Here is a 21,014-nt window from a genome sequence, read left to right as displayed (position 1 = left end):
CTCATTCTCTCGCTGCAGAGGAGATGATGAAAAAATGTGGAAGGGGTGACGGGAAGGAGCATGAGGAAGGAAATCATTGGAAGGATTCTCTCCCCCTTCAATCTGTCCCATTCCTTGGTCACTCAGTCTTTCTCTGAGTCTCTCTTTCTTGATCCAGTTAGTCTGTCTCTCTCTCTCTCTCTCTCTCTCGCTCTCTCTCTCTCTATGGTATCCTCAGCCTCACCGTTAGTCTCCCTCTCCTTTCTCTCTCCCCTCTTTCTGTCTCTCTGCCCCAGTCGTAGTGTACACCCTGCTCTAATGATAATCAATGGCGCTTTAATAGATTTCCCACATGTCTCCTTGTCAAATGATACTCTTTAGTGCTGCTTCAATCTGTTTGCTGTTTCACACCCTCCTTCTCCTCCTCCGCCCCCATGCCTCTCCTCCATCTCCTGCTCCTCCTCCCCCCTGCTCCCCCTCCTGCTCCCCCCTGCTCCTCCCCCTCCCCCTCCTCCTCCTCCTTGTCCTCCCCCCCTCCTTTTTCTCCTCCTCCTACTTCTCCTCCTCCTCCTCCCGTTCCTCCTCCTTGTTGCCCCACTGACTCGGTGTCCATGCCCCGGCAAATCCTTATTGTTGACCAAACTCCACTTAATGTTGTCACCCTCTCACAAAGAGTCCCACGCTGAAACAAAACAAAAAGCTCCTCTTCGACCAAGAGGGAAACAGGCAGCTTTGTGCCACTGTTTTGGGTCCCGTGGAGAGCATTAATATCGTCCGTTGGCCGCCAGAATAAACAAGCTTATTCTCGCGCACCGCTTCATTTTTAACACGTTTTGGCGAAGTGAAGAAGCGAAACGACTTTGCGTTTGTGAAAGGGCCACTTGGTAATTATGTCCCCCCATCGCCACATTGATTAATTATTCTCTCTCTCTCTCTCCCTCTCGTTTCTCACTCTAGCTCACTAGTTCTCACTCCCTTTTGGCCTCTCTTCTTCTCTCCTTTCTTCTGAACCAAAGAACCCGCCACCCTCCATCATGAACCCCCCCCCCCTCCTCCTCCCTATCCTTCTCTCTCTCTCTCTCTCTCTTTCTCTCTCTCCCCCCCCCCCTCTCTCTCCCCCTCTCTCTTCCCCCCTCACTATGTCTCTCTCCCTCCCTCTCTCGCTCCGCAGTGGAGTGTGTACAGTTGAACATTTGGACTGGAAGCCAGCCAGAGGTTGGTTGTGGAGGATGTGGGCTGGCCTCTGGAGCCCGGCAGTTTGTTCATTCATGAACCAGGTGGGCGCCCTAAATGAAAACACAGACATCGCTCTGCCTGTGCTCTCAAAGATCACATTGTGCCTTTCTTTTTGTGTGCGAGAGGCGCCGCGCGACTCACTGGGTTGAAAAGAGAACCCGGGTTTCGACGGAGATATGATTTTCTACTTTCTCAGAAGGAGACGATGGTTGTGAACCAGGAGTTTAGTTTAGCCTCACCGCAGAAACAAATGCAAAAAAATCAAGGAGAACCAGCGAGACGCTCTTAGTTTTGAGAGGGAACAATGGGCAGTGATGCTGATTATTTTGAAAAACAATTGCCTCAGAATTGTGACTATTCTGTATTGATGTGTTGCGATGTATTGCTGTGTATTAGGTTTACTCAATTACTCAAATTTCTCAATTATCCTCACTAAAATGGGATTAGCACTTAAATATATTTACGACCGGGCATCAACCAAAGTCTTTATCCATTTTGAACCAAAAATATAATCCCCAAGATCCCCAATCCCCAATGCTTCAAGGAAACATTTCCCTCAAATTCAAGGACCAAGTGGCTGGTTGTTTTTCGCTATTAAACAATCCTGAATAATCAGGGCTGGTGTTGCTTAATCCAATTGCCATGGCAGCCATCTGGCCATGGGATTTGTGTTTTTGGGGTGCGCTTGGCAACATGAGGTGTTATGGGGCTATTGTTATAGTGCCCTTATTGAAAACAGATAAACAAGCCACTCCAAAGCATGGGTGTCTAAACACACAGTGCCACCAAGTTCAGCTTCCGTGAAAAAAAAACACTTGAGTTGAGGAATGTGTCAATCAAGTTGCGTCAACGGGGACATTATGATAAGATATGACGAACGTCTTTGCTATACTATAGTCGCAGGAAAGCGTGCAAGGAAACAGTAATCCCTTCTGTCAGTGTCCCGGTGTAAAGTGGAAACCCCCCCCCCCCCTCCTTTGAAAACATTCAAACTGACAGAGTGATTCAAACCTTCACAGCAATGGCAGTATTATTATTTTAATTACATGTTTCTGATTGGAGAATATTGATTGGTTAATTTTGGCAAGGCATGTCACTGGCACAGAACTTCATTGTTAAATGCAGAGCAAATAAAGCGAGACTAAACCAATATGGCAAGCTGATAAAATGTTTGCTTCGACAGACATCAAATAAAAATACTGTAGATGGGCATCACTGCATGCATACACAAGTAAGGGTATTTCCCAAATTCTTAGCGCTATGATGTACATCATTAGCATGGAAAACATATAGAGGGCTACAGTTGTTTTTGAAGCATCGGCTAAACACTGTAAACAGCAGGCAATGGTACATTATATCGCCATCTCCAAAGGACTTCACTCGAAGTCCATATGCAAATCATACAAGCGGTTAGCATGTATGATTTATGTTAGCGGCTGATGGTAGAATGTTGTTCATTTCAATATAGTTTATATACTTCCACGATGTACAACCCCACACCATCTGTATCCTGTTGTGATCCAATTACGTTCAATAACTACCTTGAACTATTGCTTTTTTTTTGCACCAACTGTTATCCAAACAGTTTTTCTACCTCAAACTCCTTGACCTCTGATTGATGAGGGCGGCAGAACTGGATGTTTCAGGAGAAGAATGCTCTCTGTGTTGGCATCCCATCTCTACATCTCTGGAGGGAAGGTGTCAAAACTTGCTAAATCACAACATCCCGGAAAAATCCATCTCCTCCTCGAGGAAATATCTCACCTCCACATGGGTATGGAGGATTCTGGCAGACACAGACATGGCGGATCCTACAGTAATCCTACACTGGTTTGATGTTGATATTAAACCGATCTACATGTTTGTTTGTTTTTGCATCCTCATGCCTTGAAGCGGACGTATGTTCTTCTGGCAGAAACGCGTTCTGCTATCTGTCGAGGTAATTGTAATTCTGTGCTAATGGTAGAGATCATAAAATAATAATTTGACACAGCAAGCTTCTTGAAATTATAAATTCAATGGCATTCTAATGTTAATACAACGTCACACAAATACACACACGCACGTCGCACGCACACACACAAAAACACAAACACACACACAAACAATTCTCCCTCCCAACCCTCTCTTCATGGATGTTTCCGCAAGTATGATAAGCGTGCACTTGCACACACAATGTACGTGATGGGTGCACATTACTTGAATTATTATTGGATAATAAAGTAGGTTCATCCTCTGTAACAATTTAGCAATATTGATTACACTCCAGCGTCCTTGAGACGAGAACAACAAAGGACCATTCCGTCTTGGGCGTAATGGCACCCAGCAGAGAGTATTCATTGGAAACTTTCCAATTGTATAAAAGGGGGAAATATTCAAATGAGCTAATTCAGGGATTGCTTACATGCCTGGAACAGCCTGAAATCAATGCTTCCTGTCACCTTTTAGCAGGACAAATGGAGCCCATTGTTCAGTTCTATCCCTCCCCCTAACTTAGACAGCTGGGGTAGATACACACACAAGACAAGCAGAGGCTTGGTGGATTCAGATCAGGCCAATATTAAGTGTATCATGCGAGAGAGGGATTAAGTGTCTATAGAGTCAAGACGTTGTATTGTCTAGACTACAATGCCTTAAATTGACCGGAGTGGCAACGTCAATATTATTTTTCAACCATTGTATTAATGTATCTGCAGTGTATGTTTATTTGGGTGTATTAGGTAAGTATATTTGATAAAATAAGAATATTCATTCAGGTTATAACTTATTGTTAACTTATTTTTAACTTGGTGTTGAGCCCACTCACTGCGTTGAAGCGTTTTTTAAATAGTAGGCCTACCAGTGCTAAGCCCAGCAGTTCGGGGTGGTAGGGCGGACTGGAGGCAGCGTGTGGAGGGGAGTCTAGATGCTGCCTAGGCACAGTCATAGTTCCTTGACGTCACCACTCAGCCAAGCCTGCTGCTGATGCCGCTGCTGCTGCTCTCAAACATGTCTTTGTTATTCAGAGCTTTCCGTCGGAGACTGGTGACCTGGAAAACATGGAGGGTGGCATATTGCAGAGGCGGACCTAAACGATTCTTGGGTGAAAGGGACAGGCGATCACAGGCTTAAATCAACATAAATAGATCTGCAAAGTGATTAAATTGATGACCGGTTAATGTAGTAAGCTTTTGTGTACGGTAATAGTAAAAATCATCATCGCTGTTGTGGTTAATCGGTAAAGGGTATTATTATTATTTGTATTAGTAATGTATTTATAATAAATATAAATGTTAGGCCAATATTGTCCTCCTATATTGAAAATCATTATCAGTCCATTATTATCAATAAAATAATTATTGTTGTTGGCTGGTATGGCTATCTAATAACAGACCAACTATAACGTTTGTATTCGTTATTAAAAGGGCAATCATCCATGATTACCACTTATATCAAGGTAATACAATAAATACATAATAATGACCATTTCTATATTTTCGTGTAATTGAAACATGTGAAAGAGCTGTGATCAACTACTGGGCTTGAAACGAAAAAATAATCATGTTTGGATATTTTGGAAATCGATGTTGTTTTTCCACAAGGTGGTAAAAATGACAATCTAACAATACGACACCACCCCCAGTAGTCCATCGTGTGTATCCGATCGCTCCTTAAGCGACACTCAGTCCGATCCCGGCTCTTCTAATGGCTCCTCATTGTAGATCCGCGACACATTTTGTTAGTAACCACCAAGCATGGTCCTTTGGTAATAGAATAGCCAATGTAATTTGACACTTCAACTTACTGTGCTCTCTCCTAGTTGATTCAGTTACTCACCCCGCTGACGTTGAGCTGATTCTTAGTGGTTGTGACGAGAGAGAGAGAGAGGGGGGAAGACATTTGAAAAAGCAACCCGAAACAATTGAGGACTTTCTCTGTTAAACCTGGTAAGTTCAACTTGCGTGATTGTTCTAGTGTCGCGTTGCGCACCTTCTTGCTCGAGTGCGGGTTTTGGTTTCCACTTGGCTGAGATTGTTTCTCCACAATAGAGTGACCACTTGAAGAAGCGTTGAGGGGCACGTAGCAGCCCGTAATAACGCTCCGGTTTGGTATTATTATGATGTCTCTCCGCTGCGATCTGAACGATCTGCCTGGAAGCCTCGGAGGAGGAGGTTGTGCATTTCGCCACTCAAAGATGCCCCGGTGATCTTTACGCGTCGGGTATGTTGGCTAATGTAGCTTATAGCATTCTGGTGGGAGAATGAATCAAGTCTTTGATTTCCACTAGTGTAACAAGGGGGGAGATGCGAGGTTTTAAGAGCACGGCTCCGCTCTGAGATTGGATGTGCGCGGACGATCGGCTCAATGCGATCCGTGCAAATGTGTCTTTTTAAACGCGCGGTCGCTTGTTAAATGCATGCTGCTGTAACGCACAATTTGATCAGGCGAAACGTTGCTCACTTCAAATTCCCCAAATGCGTGTCTACGCGTGTATTTGTGTGTGTCTGTTTAGCGCACTACCTGGAAATAATATATTTCGTGTACCAACTTAAAAATCATAACAGATACAATTTGGTGAGCTTACAATTCATAGCTTGAAGTTGCTGCACGCTATACTGGTCCTTTTCACAAGTTGACTGGCCAAATTCCTCATGTCTGCATATGGGTCCTTTTGGGACTAGGGGGGCCTCTCGTATAGGTCCTGGTTCCTTTTCACTGTTATACATCTGTCCAGGAAGCACAATAACAGCCAAGTGGAAAAAAAGTAAGCCAGACTGGGCTTTTGCAGACCTTTCTTTTTCTCTTGCAATTGTGTCTATGCATGTGTATGTGCAATTTAGGATAATCCAGAAAGGCAATAGATTTTGAATGGTCCAGTTTGAAATGTATACACTGTATATTGTTGCCCTGAGCCTGGGTGTTATTACTAATTAACATGCAGTATCAAAGTGCCGTTCTCGTGTGTTCTACAATTGGTGGTTCAAGACCTCAGCAGATATCCTATTGCTGAAGTGGAGATTTACATACGTACACCTGCCTTGAGCGCTGTTTAGATACACACAGCTGCCTTGGCCCATGTGTGTGTCCCTTCTGTAGTGACACACGGCGTGTCACTAGTTTGAGTTAGGAGACACTCCTGAAGACTAGCTTAAGCCATGTGTTTGCATTGATCTGTAATATCAGTAGGCTTTTTGGTTTGAATGGCTCTTTGGCTTGGCTGTTTTGAATGAGGATAAAGACGATGATCTATACCTAAGGAACCTGTGTTTTCAATCCGTATCCCATTTCTGCAATTGTTTTTCCTTCAGTTTCCCCCCCCACAGCTTTCCAATGCAGTGCAGCAAAGTATGTTGGAACGTAACCGGATGTAATCTTCGTTCACCTGGCTCTAAGATTCGATTCTTGATTCAAAGACCACAAGTGTGGTCTTCAAATCTCTGCGTGGGCTGACTTCTGATTTGCATGTGCCACAGGCGAGTGCCTGGTTGCTGGAATGCATGATTAGCCAGCTCCACTGATTGAACTCTTGTGTTTGTCTGCGGGGGAAAAACTTTGCGCACCCAATCAGACGTTGATCGCTGATCACGAAACCAGTTGATTGGGCGGCGTGCAATATCAGACGCAGGAGGGAAAATTTTTCTTCCTGTCTGTGTCTCCCCCCGCCCCCCCCCCCCCACACCCACCCCACTCCACGCCTCACCTTGATGGGGGGCCCCCAGGTTGAACTCCCGAATAACCACGGGGGCCTCCTCCGACGGGCTGACCTTTTTTCTGTTCCACTCGGAGGATGTTGAAACACCAGCTGTCAAACAAAAGACACATTGAGCACCGCGGGTCCGCAACTCACGCACGTGGGTCTGGGCCCTGTCGAAGTACAACATTTATTAACTCTTTCACTTTGCCTTTTTTTTGACTCTCTTTCTCCCTTTCCTCACACTGGTGGGTGGAAGACATGGCTTCACGAAAAAGGGAGGGAAATTATTGGAAAGACATCTGGCAGATAGTTTTTGTTTTTAAGTATAAACCAAAACATATTTTATCATTAGTACTGAAGTATACTTATAGAAAGGGTTGTCTGTATCTGAGAGTGTATGAGTGTACGTTTGCTTACATTCATGTGTGAGGGTCCTGCACTCACGTGTGTCCATTCAGTGTGTCTGTGTTCAGGGTTCAGTGTGTATGTGTCCGTCGAGTGTGTTTGTTTGTGTGTGTGTCTGTGTGGATGGACTACAATGTTAACAAATGTAGTCCAGGCGAAGGCAGAGTGGACCCTCTCTCCGCTCTTCTTCTCCGCTCCCGTCTCACTCTGGCCACCATCAGGTCAGAGAGTCGGCAGGGGGAGCAGGAAGTGATGGCGCCACATGGGAAATGATTCAACCCTCAGATCAAAGTGGACACACAGGAAGACTCATTTCTCACTGGTCACAACAGCTACCTTGGCTATATGGACAGCCAGCAGCCCTGGCGATCATCTTGGCCCACTTCCGACACGATAGCATCGCCTGTATTTTAGTCGCCTCCCCCTAAATCTTTGGATCAGGGCGATGTTGTATACTTTCACCCAACCTATTTGATATAAGCTGCTCTGCATCTCCCAGTAATATCGAGTGTTTATTGTTTATACCAGTGTGGCTTAGTAGCATTGCCAGTTTTCTTTTTGTGCTGTAATGTTATTGATCCGTCTGATGAATTCCTCTTGTTGGAGGGATAGACCTCTGGCAGAGAGGTGTGTGTGTGTGTGTGTGTGTGTGTGTGTGTGTGTGTGTGTGTGTGTGTGTGTGTGTGTGTGTGTGTGTGTGTGTGTGTGTGTGTGTGTGTGTGTGTGTGTGTGTGTGTGTGTGTGTGTGTGTGTGTGTGGGGGCAGACACCTCCCAGCTCACTCTCACTGGCCTTAGCCCCGTGGGAGGTGGTGGTGGTGGTGGGGATGAGGGCAGGTTCTTTTTGCTCAAGGTCCTATCTGTGTTGTCTTTGCGCTGAACAACTGAAGGGGATGAATCATCCCACTGGTATGGCTGCTTTCAGTTTTTTCGCTGGGTTAGCACACTGCTGGGTGAATCCCGTGTTCTCTCCACACAGAAAGAAAGAACGAAAGTATGTCACTGGGCAATGGCGGTATCTTTACAACCGCTTCATAAACACAGCCTCTGTGTGTCATTCATTTATTTTTTCCGGCTTCTTCTTCAAATCCAATTCGCAATAATAAAACCGACATTTCACCGCACTACAGAGATGCGGATTATCGAAACACAACCTCCATCTCGGAGGTGAGGACATGGTCGCAGGGTGGTAAGATTTGTCAAGATATGACACCACACAACACATCTCACCCCCACCACCGCCTCCCCTCACATTCCTCATGCATACGAGAGAGAGAGAGAGAGAGAGAGAGAGAGAGAGAGAGAGAGAGAGAGAGAGAGAGAGGCCATTGCGCAGAGTCTACCTCAAAACAAGAGGGCAGTGGTGTGAGTTCTTCCTTGTGTAGGAAAAGGAGTTAGAAGGCAGAGATAGAAGCACGAAAAGGCGGGAAGGGTGAGAGGAGCGACCATTTATATTCACGTTTTGGGGTGCATGCGTGTTATTGTCATTCTTGTGTTATTGTTTTAGTGTACGAATAAACTAGTGCAGAAAGAAAGAGCCTGGTGCAGAACCAAGAGACTGGAGGATAAAGGCATATTAGATGTTTCACATTTTTTATATTACGTATTTGTGATAATTACCCCCGAGCCCAGGAGGTCAGGTTGTATTACTGTCCATATATGGTAGCAAGTAGATGGAGCTCTGGATAATTTTTGGTTGTTGTTGCTGGCAGTGGGAGACCTGTAGGTATGTGAGCAAAATCTCAGGCAGTATTTTAGTCCACTTAAGCAACATTTTAGGGTCCTTCTTTGTTGTATTATTCACATTAGAGCTCTTGAAATTGAACTCGTCGGTTGGACTTAATCTGTTCGTTGTGTTATTTTTGCTCTTTTAGAGGGAGCCCCTCTGCTCATAATCTCACTTAATCTTATCTATCCCAACCACAAGAGGCAGTGAATGATGTGACTTAATAAAAAAAGCTTTGGTTTAAATCCATAGAAAACACGCGTGGGTATGTGCGTTGGTTTGTGTGTGTCTGTGTGTGTGTGTGTGTGTGTGTGCGTGCCGCTTCCTCGACCCCTCTGGCGAGGTTGTTGGGAAAACGCAGCTGACCCCTACGAACCCCTTGTTAGCGCGAACAATGAGGGCTACCGCTAGCCCCAGAGAGGAAGTCTGGGCTAGCAGAAAGCCGCAACACACACTTGAGTCAAACGGCCAAAGCAAGAACGCTCAAAACAAGACTTGCGGACTCCCTTTTGCCTCTGTTGCTTCTATTTGATATCCGAGTGGGTAATATTTGACAGGATCATACCTGTGTGTGTGTTGGAGCCAAATACAGTATTTTTTTTATTGCGTAGTACTTGAGAGAAAGTGAGTGTAAAAGAGACTATGAACTGCCTGGCTGAAGTGTGTTTCGAAGCAGTGAATGTGTTTCTGTTTCATGAGCTTTAAAAGAGTCACTGTGTCATTTGAAAATAGATTACAGCACAGGACAGTAATTCAGGCTGGGCGAGTCTGGCCATTTAGATGTCTACGTTATGTCTGTCTTAAAACGATTGACTCCGTCTATCAGAGAAAAGGGAGGGAAAAAATGAGACCGGATCAGAGCGAGGCTTCCATCAGCCATAGGCTGTGTGTGTTTGTGTGTTTGTGTGTTTGTGTGTGTGTGTGTGTGGGTGTGTGGGTGTGAAATGTGACGCAAACAATGCACCATATGACATATACTGTATTACATCGTAATGTGGCATTGGCTCAGTGTAAGAACAAAGTCTTTTAAATCAAGAATCGAATCAAGACTGTCTAGAGTCATGGGAAAAAGGGAAGTTATTTCTACGGATGAACCAGGGGTCGACCGGAAAAGCCAAATATGGGCGTCGTGGCGGTGTTGTGATGTTGTTGGAAAGGCTATGATATTAAATTATTGTCTGATTGGCAGGGATATTTCACCCTTGCATCGAGTCAATGTGTTGTTGACCGCATTAACAAAGGATACTCATTTAGCCCGACTAATAAAAACAGGAGATAGGAATCACACACACACACACACACACACACACACACACACACACACACACACACACACACACACACACACACACACACACACACACACACACACACACACACACACACACACACACACACACACAGGTAGGTTAGGTAGGCACCTCGGCATTATCGTCTGCTGCACTCCAGCCCGTTTTTTGTTTAGTTTTTTCTTAAGGGTGAAAGAATCTGCCCGGCTGGTGAGTGATGGGAGTGATTCTCTAGAAGTGGTGGAATTACATTCAACTGAGCCCACAGGGGTCCATATCTCATTGTTCCCTGACAGGGCAAATTAACTGGGATTCACTAATACATGGGGACCAGCCCTCCCGCGCCCCCCCGCCCCTACACCCCCCCCCCCCCCCCCCCCTCCCATTCCCCATCCTACCTACCCCTCACTCTCCCCTGCTCGCTCTAAATCGTTGTTGTCTCTCTCTCTCTCTCTCTCTCTCTCTCTCTCTCTCTCTCTCTCTCTCTCTCTCTCTCTCTCGCTCGCCCGCCCGCCCGCCCGCCCGCCCGCCCGCCCGCCCATGCATCAGGAAGTGATGAGTAGCTGGATTCCGCTGGTACACTGAGTGGTTCATCTCCTCGTCGAGATGCACCCGCTTTGCATATCACCTGGACTCATTTGCATGCTCTGTGTCGCCAAAGCTGGAGATGACCCCTCTGGTGGAGGCCTAATTTGCATATCAACTGTGGCTTTCACATTAGTTTGTCTGATAAAGTAAGTTGGCAGCCGCCCTTCAGTTCATCCATTGCTTTGGGTGAACCAAAGCAAAGAAGGGGTTGTTTTTGGTAGAAGCTGGATGAACTGTCCAAGCGATCATATTATACCCCTTATATTCAAAGTTGTTATTTTTCTTCTTATTGAAATGTGTCAATATTTGCATATCTCCTACATTTGCATTTCTGAGTCATTTGCCGTGTATGGTTCCCGGAGCCGTTTAAGAAGAGCGTTGGTTTGGGCCTTAACGGCGAGATACGAAGGGAATCAAAACTCGCCACCTCGATACTCAGCTGGCAGCTAGCACACCATTACTAGACACATTCCTTAAATCCATAGCATTGGCCGCTGTGGCATCGCTGAAAGGAAGGTTGGAATAACAAGGGCTAGACCTCATGGTCTAATGTGTGGATTTTGTGATTTCCTCTACCTCCTCCCCAGCCTCCCGTCAAAGACTGGTCTGGACAAAACAAACTTGTTTATCATCCGTTATTAACTTCGCAGTTCAGCTAAGGACAACGTGTGTAACCAATGGTCATCCCAATAGTCTCACAGTATCTGTCCCCAGTACAGCACTGTCCCATGTGGCTATGTCAACCTTTACCCGATGTTAGCATAACCATTTTCAAACGCCCTTTAGCCTTGCTAGGCTCTTCTTCTTCTTCTTTCGTGTAATTTCCTTTGGAACTATCACACAGGGATTGCTACATTCAAAGGCTCAAGTGTAGCGCACAAGTGCTGAATCGCCCAGAAAACTAGCAACAGGCAATAAGTGGAAACTATAATATAAATCTCTCCAGCTATTATGTACAAAATGGGGGGGAAACACCACATGGCCAATGCTAGTGTGCGCATCGCTCTGTGATGTCTGGCGCCCTCACGTTGTTTATGAGTTGGGGTGCATCGCCAACGTGTGTTTGCGTTTATTGTGTGTACAAGGGTTCTTTAAAAGAAGCATCGCCACCAAAGAGCACTGGTCACTTTGAGTCGCTGTCTTATGAGGCCAGAGCTGCTCCACTGGTGACTTTAAATAACTTCTTCAGTAAACACATCCTGTCCATTTCCTGTTGTACCCCCTTCCACTGGCCCGCGGTTCCCTGGCCTCACACAGCGAAAAGGATACTGCTGCACTGCCACTAGCACATTACTCACAGACGATGACATGAAATTATTCAGTTATGAGACTTAATGGTGTTACTGGTAGGATTTGAGAGTTGTAAGCAAACAGTAATGGAATATGTCGAAGATGTGGAAATTGGTGAGGTTTTTATACCACAAAACACGAAAATGTCCCCTCCCTCTCTGCTGCCTCCCTCCCCAGGTTTATCCACCATTGAGAAGTGTTGTATTTCACTCACCTGTGATTGACTCGCGATAGGAATTCCCTGAACCAATCACAGAAGAGATACCCTGATTGGTCAGAAATGAGACAGCGTTGGTCTAACATCTATTGGCTCATACAGAGGCAGGCACAGTGGCCTTGAGATTGCGTTTGCATACGATTGTTTTTCTTTTCCCTCTTGAGCGTTGGAGTACAATTGGGTGATCATTAGCTATTATGAGGCTGTGCTATCGACTGTTGAAACCCACCTACGTGATTGCCATAGCTTTATAATTATTATGTTGCATTATTCTTCTCAATAATAACTACCCGACTACACTTCAAGTTTAAACCCTGGCACATTGCCAAGGTAGTCTATTGAGTCGAAATGGCTGTGACATTGGATTTTTTCCCCTTCGCAGTAACATGCACACCTTGCAGACACAAACACACAGACACGACACACACGACGTAAGTAGGCGGCCTACATTTAAATAAAAGGGCACGGACACTCATTCACACTTTATTTATAGACACTGATTGCATAAGTCTTCTCTCTCTCTCTCTCTCTCCCTCTCCCTCTCCCTCTCCCTCTCCCTCTCCCTCTCCCTCCCTTTCCCTCTTCCTCTCTCCCACTCTCTCCCTCTCTGACATCAGGGTGTGTGCCAGTATCAATCAGAGAACGGCTGTAAAACTGACCACATTACCATCCCTCCTTGTGACACGCCAGCGCGTGCAGACCCCACACACACACCCCTTGCACCGTCTCACCCATGCAGACACGCCGCTACCCCTCGTAGCTCGCAAGCAGAAACAATGTCGGGAGGCTATTTCGGAGCATCTGCTCTATTCTAAGGAGGACATGTGTGAGTCACTACCGCCGCAAAGCCAGTCTACACCGTGGGGGGGGGGGGATGAGGGGGCACTTGGCGCGTGGAGACGTAGGCTAGGCTCCAGATCCCTACGGAGGCGGGCCCTCCAGGAACTTCCTTGTCGTGCGCTTCGTCAAGTCATCATCACCAACGTCATCAACATCGTCATCATCGTCATCGTCATCATCATCATCATCATCATCATCATCATCACCACTGATGTATTAAAAGATCAGCTCATGTCCACGTGTGTCGCATGCAGGCTCGATCACGACCCTGGGTACCTAGATCAACAGCTCAGGCAGAAGTAGAAGAGTATGACAGTGGGATGGGCGGAAGACGTTGCTCTTGTTCTTGACCCGCGGTGGTCAGACATGGAGAACAGGTGTCACGTTGGTAGCGTCACAACAAAAGATTGCCCATCCTCTGCCTTCTCTCTCGCTCTCGCTCCCTCGCTCTCTCTCTCTCTCTTTCGGGTTTTATATTTGTGAGGTAGGAATGCAAAACCTAATCTGGGGGACGGGGGGGGGGAGCTGTAGCATTTCTTTTTTTTGTGGTATAGCTTCCCATATTTCTCTCCCAGCAAGGCGGCAAGCTTTTGTATATATATGTTTTTTTATATTATATATTTATTCATAGTTTACTTTGCAACATTTAGTTTCTGCAGCCATGGGCCACAGCTGTTATTTCAAATGAGCGTAATAGTCTCTGTCCATTGGCCAGCGGTTAAGTGTCACCTTGCAAGGGGGGGGCTCAATGCTAACGCTATGTTTTGGTTCAGGACAAACAATCATCATCGGCCTTGGTCACTTAGGCAAAGCCCCACCTGCTAAGCCCCCCCGCCACTTAAACCACTGGCACTGGTATTTGCGGCGGCTTACGGTGGCTCCGAGGGGTCAGCCTGACCGTTCCTGATGAGCAAATTGAAAAAGTGTATTAGCAGTGGACAGACATGACATCCCCTATCCCGCGGACAGCAGGGGATGCACGGCTCTGTATGGGCAACAGCTGTGAGAGGAGAGGATTGTGTAAGCTGTAATTATGTTTTAAGTCGAATTCCGTCGAGTGTGTCACAGTGAATTTCGCCCCGCGGACGTGTAACTTTGGTAAACCACCGCGGCGAGATTACGTCCCGGTCATGTGGTCGGAGTGCATGAATCGCTTCCCTGTCGGTAATGCGTTTGATTTATGTTTTACGAATATAGACGTATCGTGTATTTTGTGGATTCAATACCCCCCCCAAATAATTCCAGTTAATTGAGAGGGCTGGCCTGTGTCTTTCACCTTTCATCCAAGACGTTTCCATTTAATAGAGTTGGCAACTGCCCAACAGTTATTAGCAGAGGAAGCTTTGCCGTCCTTATTCTGAAATTATACTTAAAATTGTATTTTTTGGGGGTGATTCCATTGACTTCAATGACCACCGATGGAAAGTTTGAGTATTCTGTAGGACTTGGCCCCAGCCATTACTTTCACAGAGAAAACAGGGATTTTATGTTCTTTCCTTCATTGTGTGTGTGTGTGTGTGTGTGTGCGTGCGCGTGTGTGTGTTTGCATGGGTGCGCGTGTGTGAAAGGGGCTTGCATGTAGGCTACTTGATTGAGTTAACATTGTACATAGCACTCGGTCTCTGAATCAATCAAAGATGTACAACACAAAGCAGTGTTGAATATCCGCTGAAAATGTCACACTTAGTTCTCCCTGTTGTCACATTGTACATTTACATCGCAGCATAACCAACAAAGCTTCTTGAACTACAAACTAAACATGAGTCATTTCTTGACTTTAAACCTAATGAAAAACGGTTTCACATGGAGAACATAAGGGCCATTCATTGTTAATTAAGTGCTGTTAATAGCGTGACCTATAAAACAGTGCTAAACCAGCATAACAATAACTTCCAATTCCGAATATTACCACTGGATTACGTTTCAAAGCGACTACAAACTCAAACGATCATAAAGGTCAATTAGGAACTGCGAAGACACGATGAGTAGTGGCATGGGACCGGAACCGTATACTCACAGTGCGCTCAACTCCCTGCGCTTCTCCTTTTTAATATTTAGTTCCTGTCCGTTAAAATAAAAAATAAGAAGTTCCTTGCTCTGTTGTAAAAGCTCAGAGGGAGTGGGAATGGCTTCACGGGCAAAAGCCCTCACACATGAATATTTAATGGTTGCATTTCAAGTCAAGTCATAAAACCACAGAGGGTGTGCCCGACTAGGTGGGGGGGGGGGGGGTGGGGGGGGCAGTTGTGCAAGCAGGGCGACGCTGTTTTGGAATCAAAAAAGTCGTGCTTATATTATCTTTCCTTTGCCTTGAATAACAATGAATCAAATATGTGGGTTGTGTAACCCTCCGGTTTGATGCCCGCACGACCACACAGGCTGCGTGTTGGTTCCTGTTGTTTTGCAGCGTGTTGCTGCAGCAGAAGTCGAGCGGTGTTGGACTCTGAAGGCCCACGGGGTTTTCTATGCGGCCACTCTGGGCACTTGGAAATCTCTGTCAACTGTGAAGCAAACATTTAATTTCGGAAAAGCAGTTGCTACATCTGCACTGGGTTGCTTTCACAAACCAAAACTTGTATTGTTTGTGTCTGCGTGCGACACACACAATATTTATGATGCATAAGAGGAATTGATCTCTACGATGTTTAGCTCGGAGCTATTGAGCAAACATGGCTAGTTGTCATAGATACAGTAAACAAAGCACAGAAATGGAGCAGTTTTCTTTCAGCGCACAAAACGCTTCATCCCAGGGTTTCCCAGCGCCATGCAGAATATTTTTGCCGAAAGAAACGCGCCATGTGGACACAGGCCCTAAGCGGTCAAATTTATTTTATCCAAATTTTGACAGCTTCTCACTGGACAAAAATGTGGCAACATATCTCTTATTTCGATCTTTCCTGCAACTCTCTCTAACTCACATAGACCTACATGTCCACGATCTGAGTTTAAGACTGAAGTGGAGTTCAGACACTAAATTGGCAAATCGGATGAGTCATCCAACTTGAACCCTAACTCACAGTTTTTGCAATGTGTCACTTTGACCGAGCCCCGTATTCCCATTGAGTGCCATTATCCTGTCCATGTCAGGATAATTGCACCACAGTAATTTGTCATCTCATATTGTATCAAGTTAAACGCGCCCATAAAGTTCAATCACTTAACTCGGGCTCCACCATTATTTTCAATATGGCTTTATGGGAAAAGGTCATTTGGCAGCTTCAGTGTCTCGTCCCGGACACAAACTTGCTCGTAAAGTACTCCGATCACTTCGGCGGGGCTTCTCCTACCCATGGGTTTGTCTTGGGAGAGAATGTCTTCGACGTCTTCCCTTGCATATCTTGGTGAGTGATTACACCACCCATTACACACAATATCCACTGGCATAAATTGCTCTTAAAGTCCGTAGATGCCGCTCTAAGCGTTGCGGCGGCTTCAACGTTGTTTGTCAGGGTGGCGAGATTAAAGCACGGTCGGGCGCCCTCGCGAGAGAACGCCGCTCAATAAAAGCAGTGCCTTACGCAGCACAAAGAGAGGTCCAAAGTGCAGTAGGTCCATTCCGCACGCCAAACAATGGAGGTCGTTGTGCAAATGGAGCCAGCAGTAGTGGTGGAGGTGGTGTTGCAGTGGTGGTGGTGAAGGAGGTCGTTGTTGTGGTGGTGGTGGTGGTGGGGGGTGATGGTGGCTGGGGGGCTGTCCGGCAGGCTTGGCAAAACAGCTTTACAGGAGGCACAGTGGGCTGTGCAATGGCTGCTGTGTGTGTGTGTGTGTGTGTGTGTGTGTGTGTGTGTGTGTGTGTGTGTGTGTGTGTGTGTGTGTGTGTGTGTGTGTGTGTGTGTGTGTGTGTGTGTGTGTGTGTGTGTGTGTGTGTGTGTGTGTGTGTGTGTGTGTGTGTGTGTGGGGCTTTAAGGAGGCCCCTCTTGGGCTGCGCGTGTGACCGCGCACAGGGACATGGCCGGGGTTGGTAATGGTGGCGCACAGACCCCTCGATTCATCGGGAGGCCAGGCCACATGCTGAGGGGGCTGCGATGTGGGGGACCACAGGGGCTAGACTGGGAGGAGGAGGAGGAGGGGGGGGGGGGGGGGGGGTTGTATACGTCCTCCAGACCCCTACGCCCAACCCCCTCGTCCACACATAACCCCCAGCCCCCACGCCTTCTTTCTCCTTCCTATTCCTGCCCCCCAGGGATTTTATTGGAGCTGTTGCAGCTGGGGTTGGGGGGGGGGGGGGGAGACCTTCCACTGTCCTGACGTCCCCTTTGTGTTACAGTCTATTGACAAAAAAGTTCAGTTTTTGTGTATTTGTGTGTGTATGTGTACACTGGGATAACACATTGAATGACCTCCCTCTTCCACCCCCATTGACTCAGACCTGCCTGGATGGAGTCCCATGGACGAGGGCAGAATGGAACTACAACCTTTGTCAATATTTGCCATGCTCTGCTTATCACTGTGATGCATTCTTATTTTAGTCGGGCGGAGAGATTATGTGTAAGTATGAATGTCTCCTCCTGCTTGACGTGGAAGGGCTTTGAGACGAAGGAAGAAAGCCGCTGTCTGCTTTGCCCCCGACACCACCACCACCACCACCACCACCACCACCACCACCACCACCACCACCACCACCACCACCACCACCACCACCACCTCCACCACCACCACCACCTCCACCACCACCTCCTCCTGCTCCGTTTTCTGCGACACCACTACAGAGTTTACTTGCTTGTAAGGTAGTCTGTTGCGGTGCTTTACTGTGTCTCCTCTGGGACACAACACTTTGGGCGCGGGGGGGGGGGGGGGGGGGCGCGGGGGGGGTTGTACTCGATGTGCCTGGGTTTGGTTTCAGATGTGACGCTCCGAGTTGGTAAATATTTAGAGAGCAAACATTTTGATAGCAGCAGTTGGATTATGGTGAAGGAAATGATGTTGGTTGGTTTTCTAAGAACGTAAATGTCAGCAAACTGCAAGGCACAATGTTGTTCTTCACAACAGCCCTCCCTCCGGATGTAGTGTGATGGATACTGAGTTTTCAATGATGCAAGCAGGCTTCAGATTATTATTATTTTATAAATCCGGTTTATTAATTTAGCCTTCCACTCTTTTTTTTCTTAGAAAACAAACCAACAAGTAAAACCAGCCTCTTCGTGAACTGCATCGTTGTTCTCCCTGGAAACAGTGTTTGTGTTTGTTTTGCTTCTCACCTTGTTGGCTTCAGGAGGGTGGGGTGCCAAAGGTGGATGTTAAACATGTCAAGCACTATCTGCCTCATTGACTACTTGGTCACTGAATATTCATGACGCCTTGTTACTGGTGTCTGTCAGCCATGCCGGCACACTCAAACACGCACGCACGCACGCAAACGCACACATACACACACCGGCAAACGTGCACGCAATTCCACGCCTGCATTTTCTTTAGCAGACCACCTTGTCTAAGGCTGAAACTTTCTGGAATCTGGTGGTTGGTCCTGTTCTTGACTTTCCCCCTCCCTTTGCAAGCCTTTTTCGGTTCCATTTATTTTCCTCTGTTTTTCTGGACAAGGGTCTGGTACAAGTCAAGGTACCCACCCCCCCCCCACCCCCCCGCACCCGCCCCATCCCCTCCAAAAAAAAACACAGATGGGAAAGGAAAGAAGTGTGTGTGGAGAAAATGGGCGGTGAGGGGGTGGGGGGAGTGGAGGCAGTGTGCATAACCCCATGTTCCGAAGTCACCACCTTCCCTCCATCCCAAAAAGCAACACCTCCGGGACACGCTCACAGCCTCCATGGGGATCTTGTTCGCTCTTAGTGGCACTCATGCGTTTCCTGAAAAAAAACAACATTAAGCCCCCCCTCCACCCCCCCCCCCCCCCCCCCCCTCTCAGCCATAATACAAGTATTTTCTGCTCGGCTCGTGGGACCGTTGCCTAAAGATTGCGACAAAAGAATGCCGGCAGTTGTCCCACCACGAAAAGTTGATTAACGCCTTTAGCGCGAACGAGCCGTCCGAGGTGAAGGGATTTTGACATGCCTCACATGGCTCGATTAATCACTCGCAGGATGTTGATCCGGGAAAAGGGATGAGGAGGACTATGACTTACGGAAGAGCACCTTGACGCAGGCTGTTTCCTGACACGCAACACTTCGACCTGCCCATCCGACCTTGTGGGTTAATGATTATTCATCAGCGGCGCAGGATTGTTCCTGGGAGAGGATTAGCGTCGAAAATATTCCTTATTTCACTTTCTGGAAAATAAACGGCATGTTCTTTGATTGGGCAACGGACGAGCGGGGGGCCTGGGTGGCCTTGTGGTTGCGCGGCGTGTGGTGCGGTGATGCGGTGCCTAATAGGTTGGGGGCGGTTACACCAGGACACGTCGGCCACACCTCCCTCGCAGCACCTGCGGTCTATCCGAGACCACAGAAAACTCATTTCCCCCAGGACAAATCATGGAATTTGCCACAGCAAATTCGGGGTATCCCTCCCTCCTCCCTTTGCACAAATCGGATGCCGCCAGCAGACCACAATGTAGCCGCTGGTTGTCTTTCGATGGCGGGTCTGGGTGGGTGTTTTTTATTTTTTTGAGGGGTCCTGGAGCGGGGCAGGGTGTAATGATAAAATGGAACCGTTCCAGGGCAGTGAACACTCACACGCAGAAGGTAATTGGAGATCGCCACCAAAGAACACCTCCATGATGTGCTTTCAATTCCATCCCATGGAGGGAAACCACAGCGGCCCGATTATGTTTGCACTCTTCATCCAGAGGGGTGGGGGGGGTTTAGGATGTAGGGTGGGTAGGTGGGATGGCGGGTGGGTAGGTGGAGACTGTGAGTGGGGTATCAGTGCAGCTACTGTGTCCTATAAAAATGGACTCACGGGTGGAAATTGGCAGGAACATGCAGAGGAGTGCAAGTGCATTGCATTTACAGCGCAGCAGAAAAAAAACGAAAAAGTGCAGGATCTGGATCTAGGCAGGACCCATTACTTCTATTACTGGCGGGTTCTGATTCTATCAGCAGCACCAGAGTCGAGACAAAAGGGGTGAGCAGTTGGGGCGACACACCCCGAGTGATAGGATATGACACTCTATTTGTTATTAATGAGAGCAGTATGCGAAGTGTCAAGTTGTTGGCTCGGGGTAGTTTCTCCTTTTTTTTTGGCTCGAAGAACCCCACTTACAAATGGCACTTTTTTCCTTTTTCTTTCCAATGCAATAATTTGAGGAGTCAGATTAAGTCATCAGAAACAGAAGGAGGACCTTTATTGGGCACTTTGGCCGTCTGCTCTGGGTTTGATTGGAGGCGGGAAGATCAGAGTTTTCAGTGGAAAGCGGATGAATGATTGATTGCAGAGGCAAAATGCTGGGAGGACATTAATAATGAAGTGCACTTTGGGGTGCTTCATGCTGACATACACAAGACCGGAGATTTCATCACCCCATGACCTTGGTATTTTCGGATAAAGCACAGTCAATTAAGGGTGGAATTGGCAGACAAATGTCAATTTTCTATTTCAATACCCCCTTTTTATTTTTTTCTGTGTTGATGGTATGTTAGAGGTTAAATATTGTGAGAAAACGCATACATCATGTGTCATGATTCACAGCCCTGAAGTTGAAATTGAATGTGATATATTGCCACGACTAGTAGAAGGATTGATCAAAATACTGTCTCAAACACCATGTGCTAGCGTACTCTTGCCAATAGCGCCAATGATGACAGACAGAGGTCTACTATTCAGCCAGAGAAACTATTGCTGTTTTTGACAAGGGTGTTGCTCGTACGTGTTACTACAAT

The 21,014-nt window shown here is 46.9% G+C and overlaps 1 long non-coding RNA gene across 1 annotated transcript in view; it reads left to right on the top strand.

The window, feature by feature from the left end:
- Positions 1 to 4,967: 4,967 nt before the first annotated feature.
- Positions 4,968 to 21,014, top strand: part of LOC132446213 (uncharacterized) — a 27,952-nt gene continuing 11,905 nt past the window's right edge. Inside the window, exon 1 of the long non-coding RNA XR_009522794.1 lies at positions 4,968 to 5,141. This is a non-coding gene — a long non-coding RNA (uncharacterized LOC132446213). The remainder of the gene's footprint in view (positions 5,142 to 21,014) is intronic.

The sequence above is a fragment of the Gadus macrocephalus genome, chromosome 18 (genome assembly GCF_031168955.1).
Source record: "Gadus macrocephalus chromosome 18, ASM3116895v1".
Lineage (NCBI taxonomy): Eukaryota > Metazoa > Chordata > Actinopteri > Gadiformes > Gadidae > Gadus > Gadus macrocephalus.
Note: the sequence above shows the minus strand (reverse complement) of the source record. Positions and strands in the feature narration are given on the sequence as shown.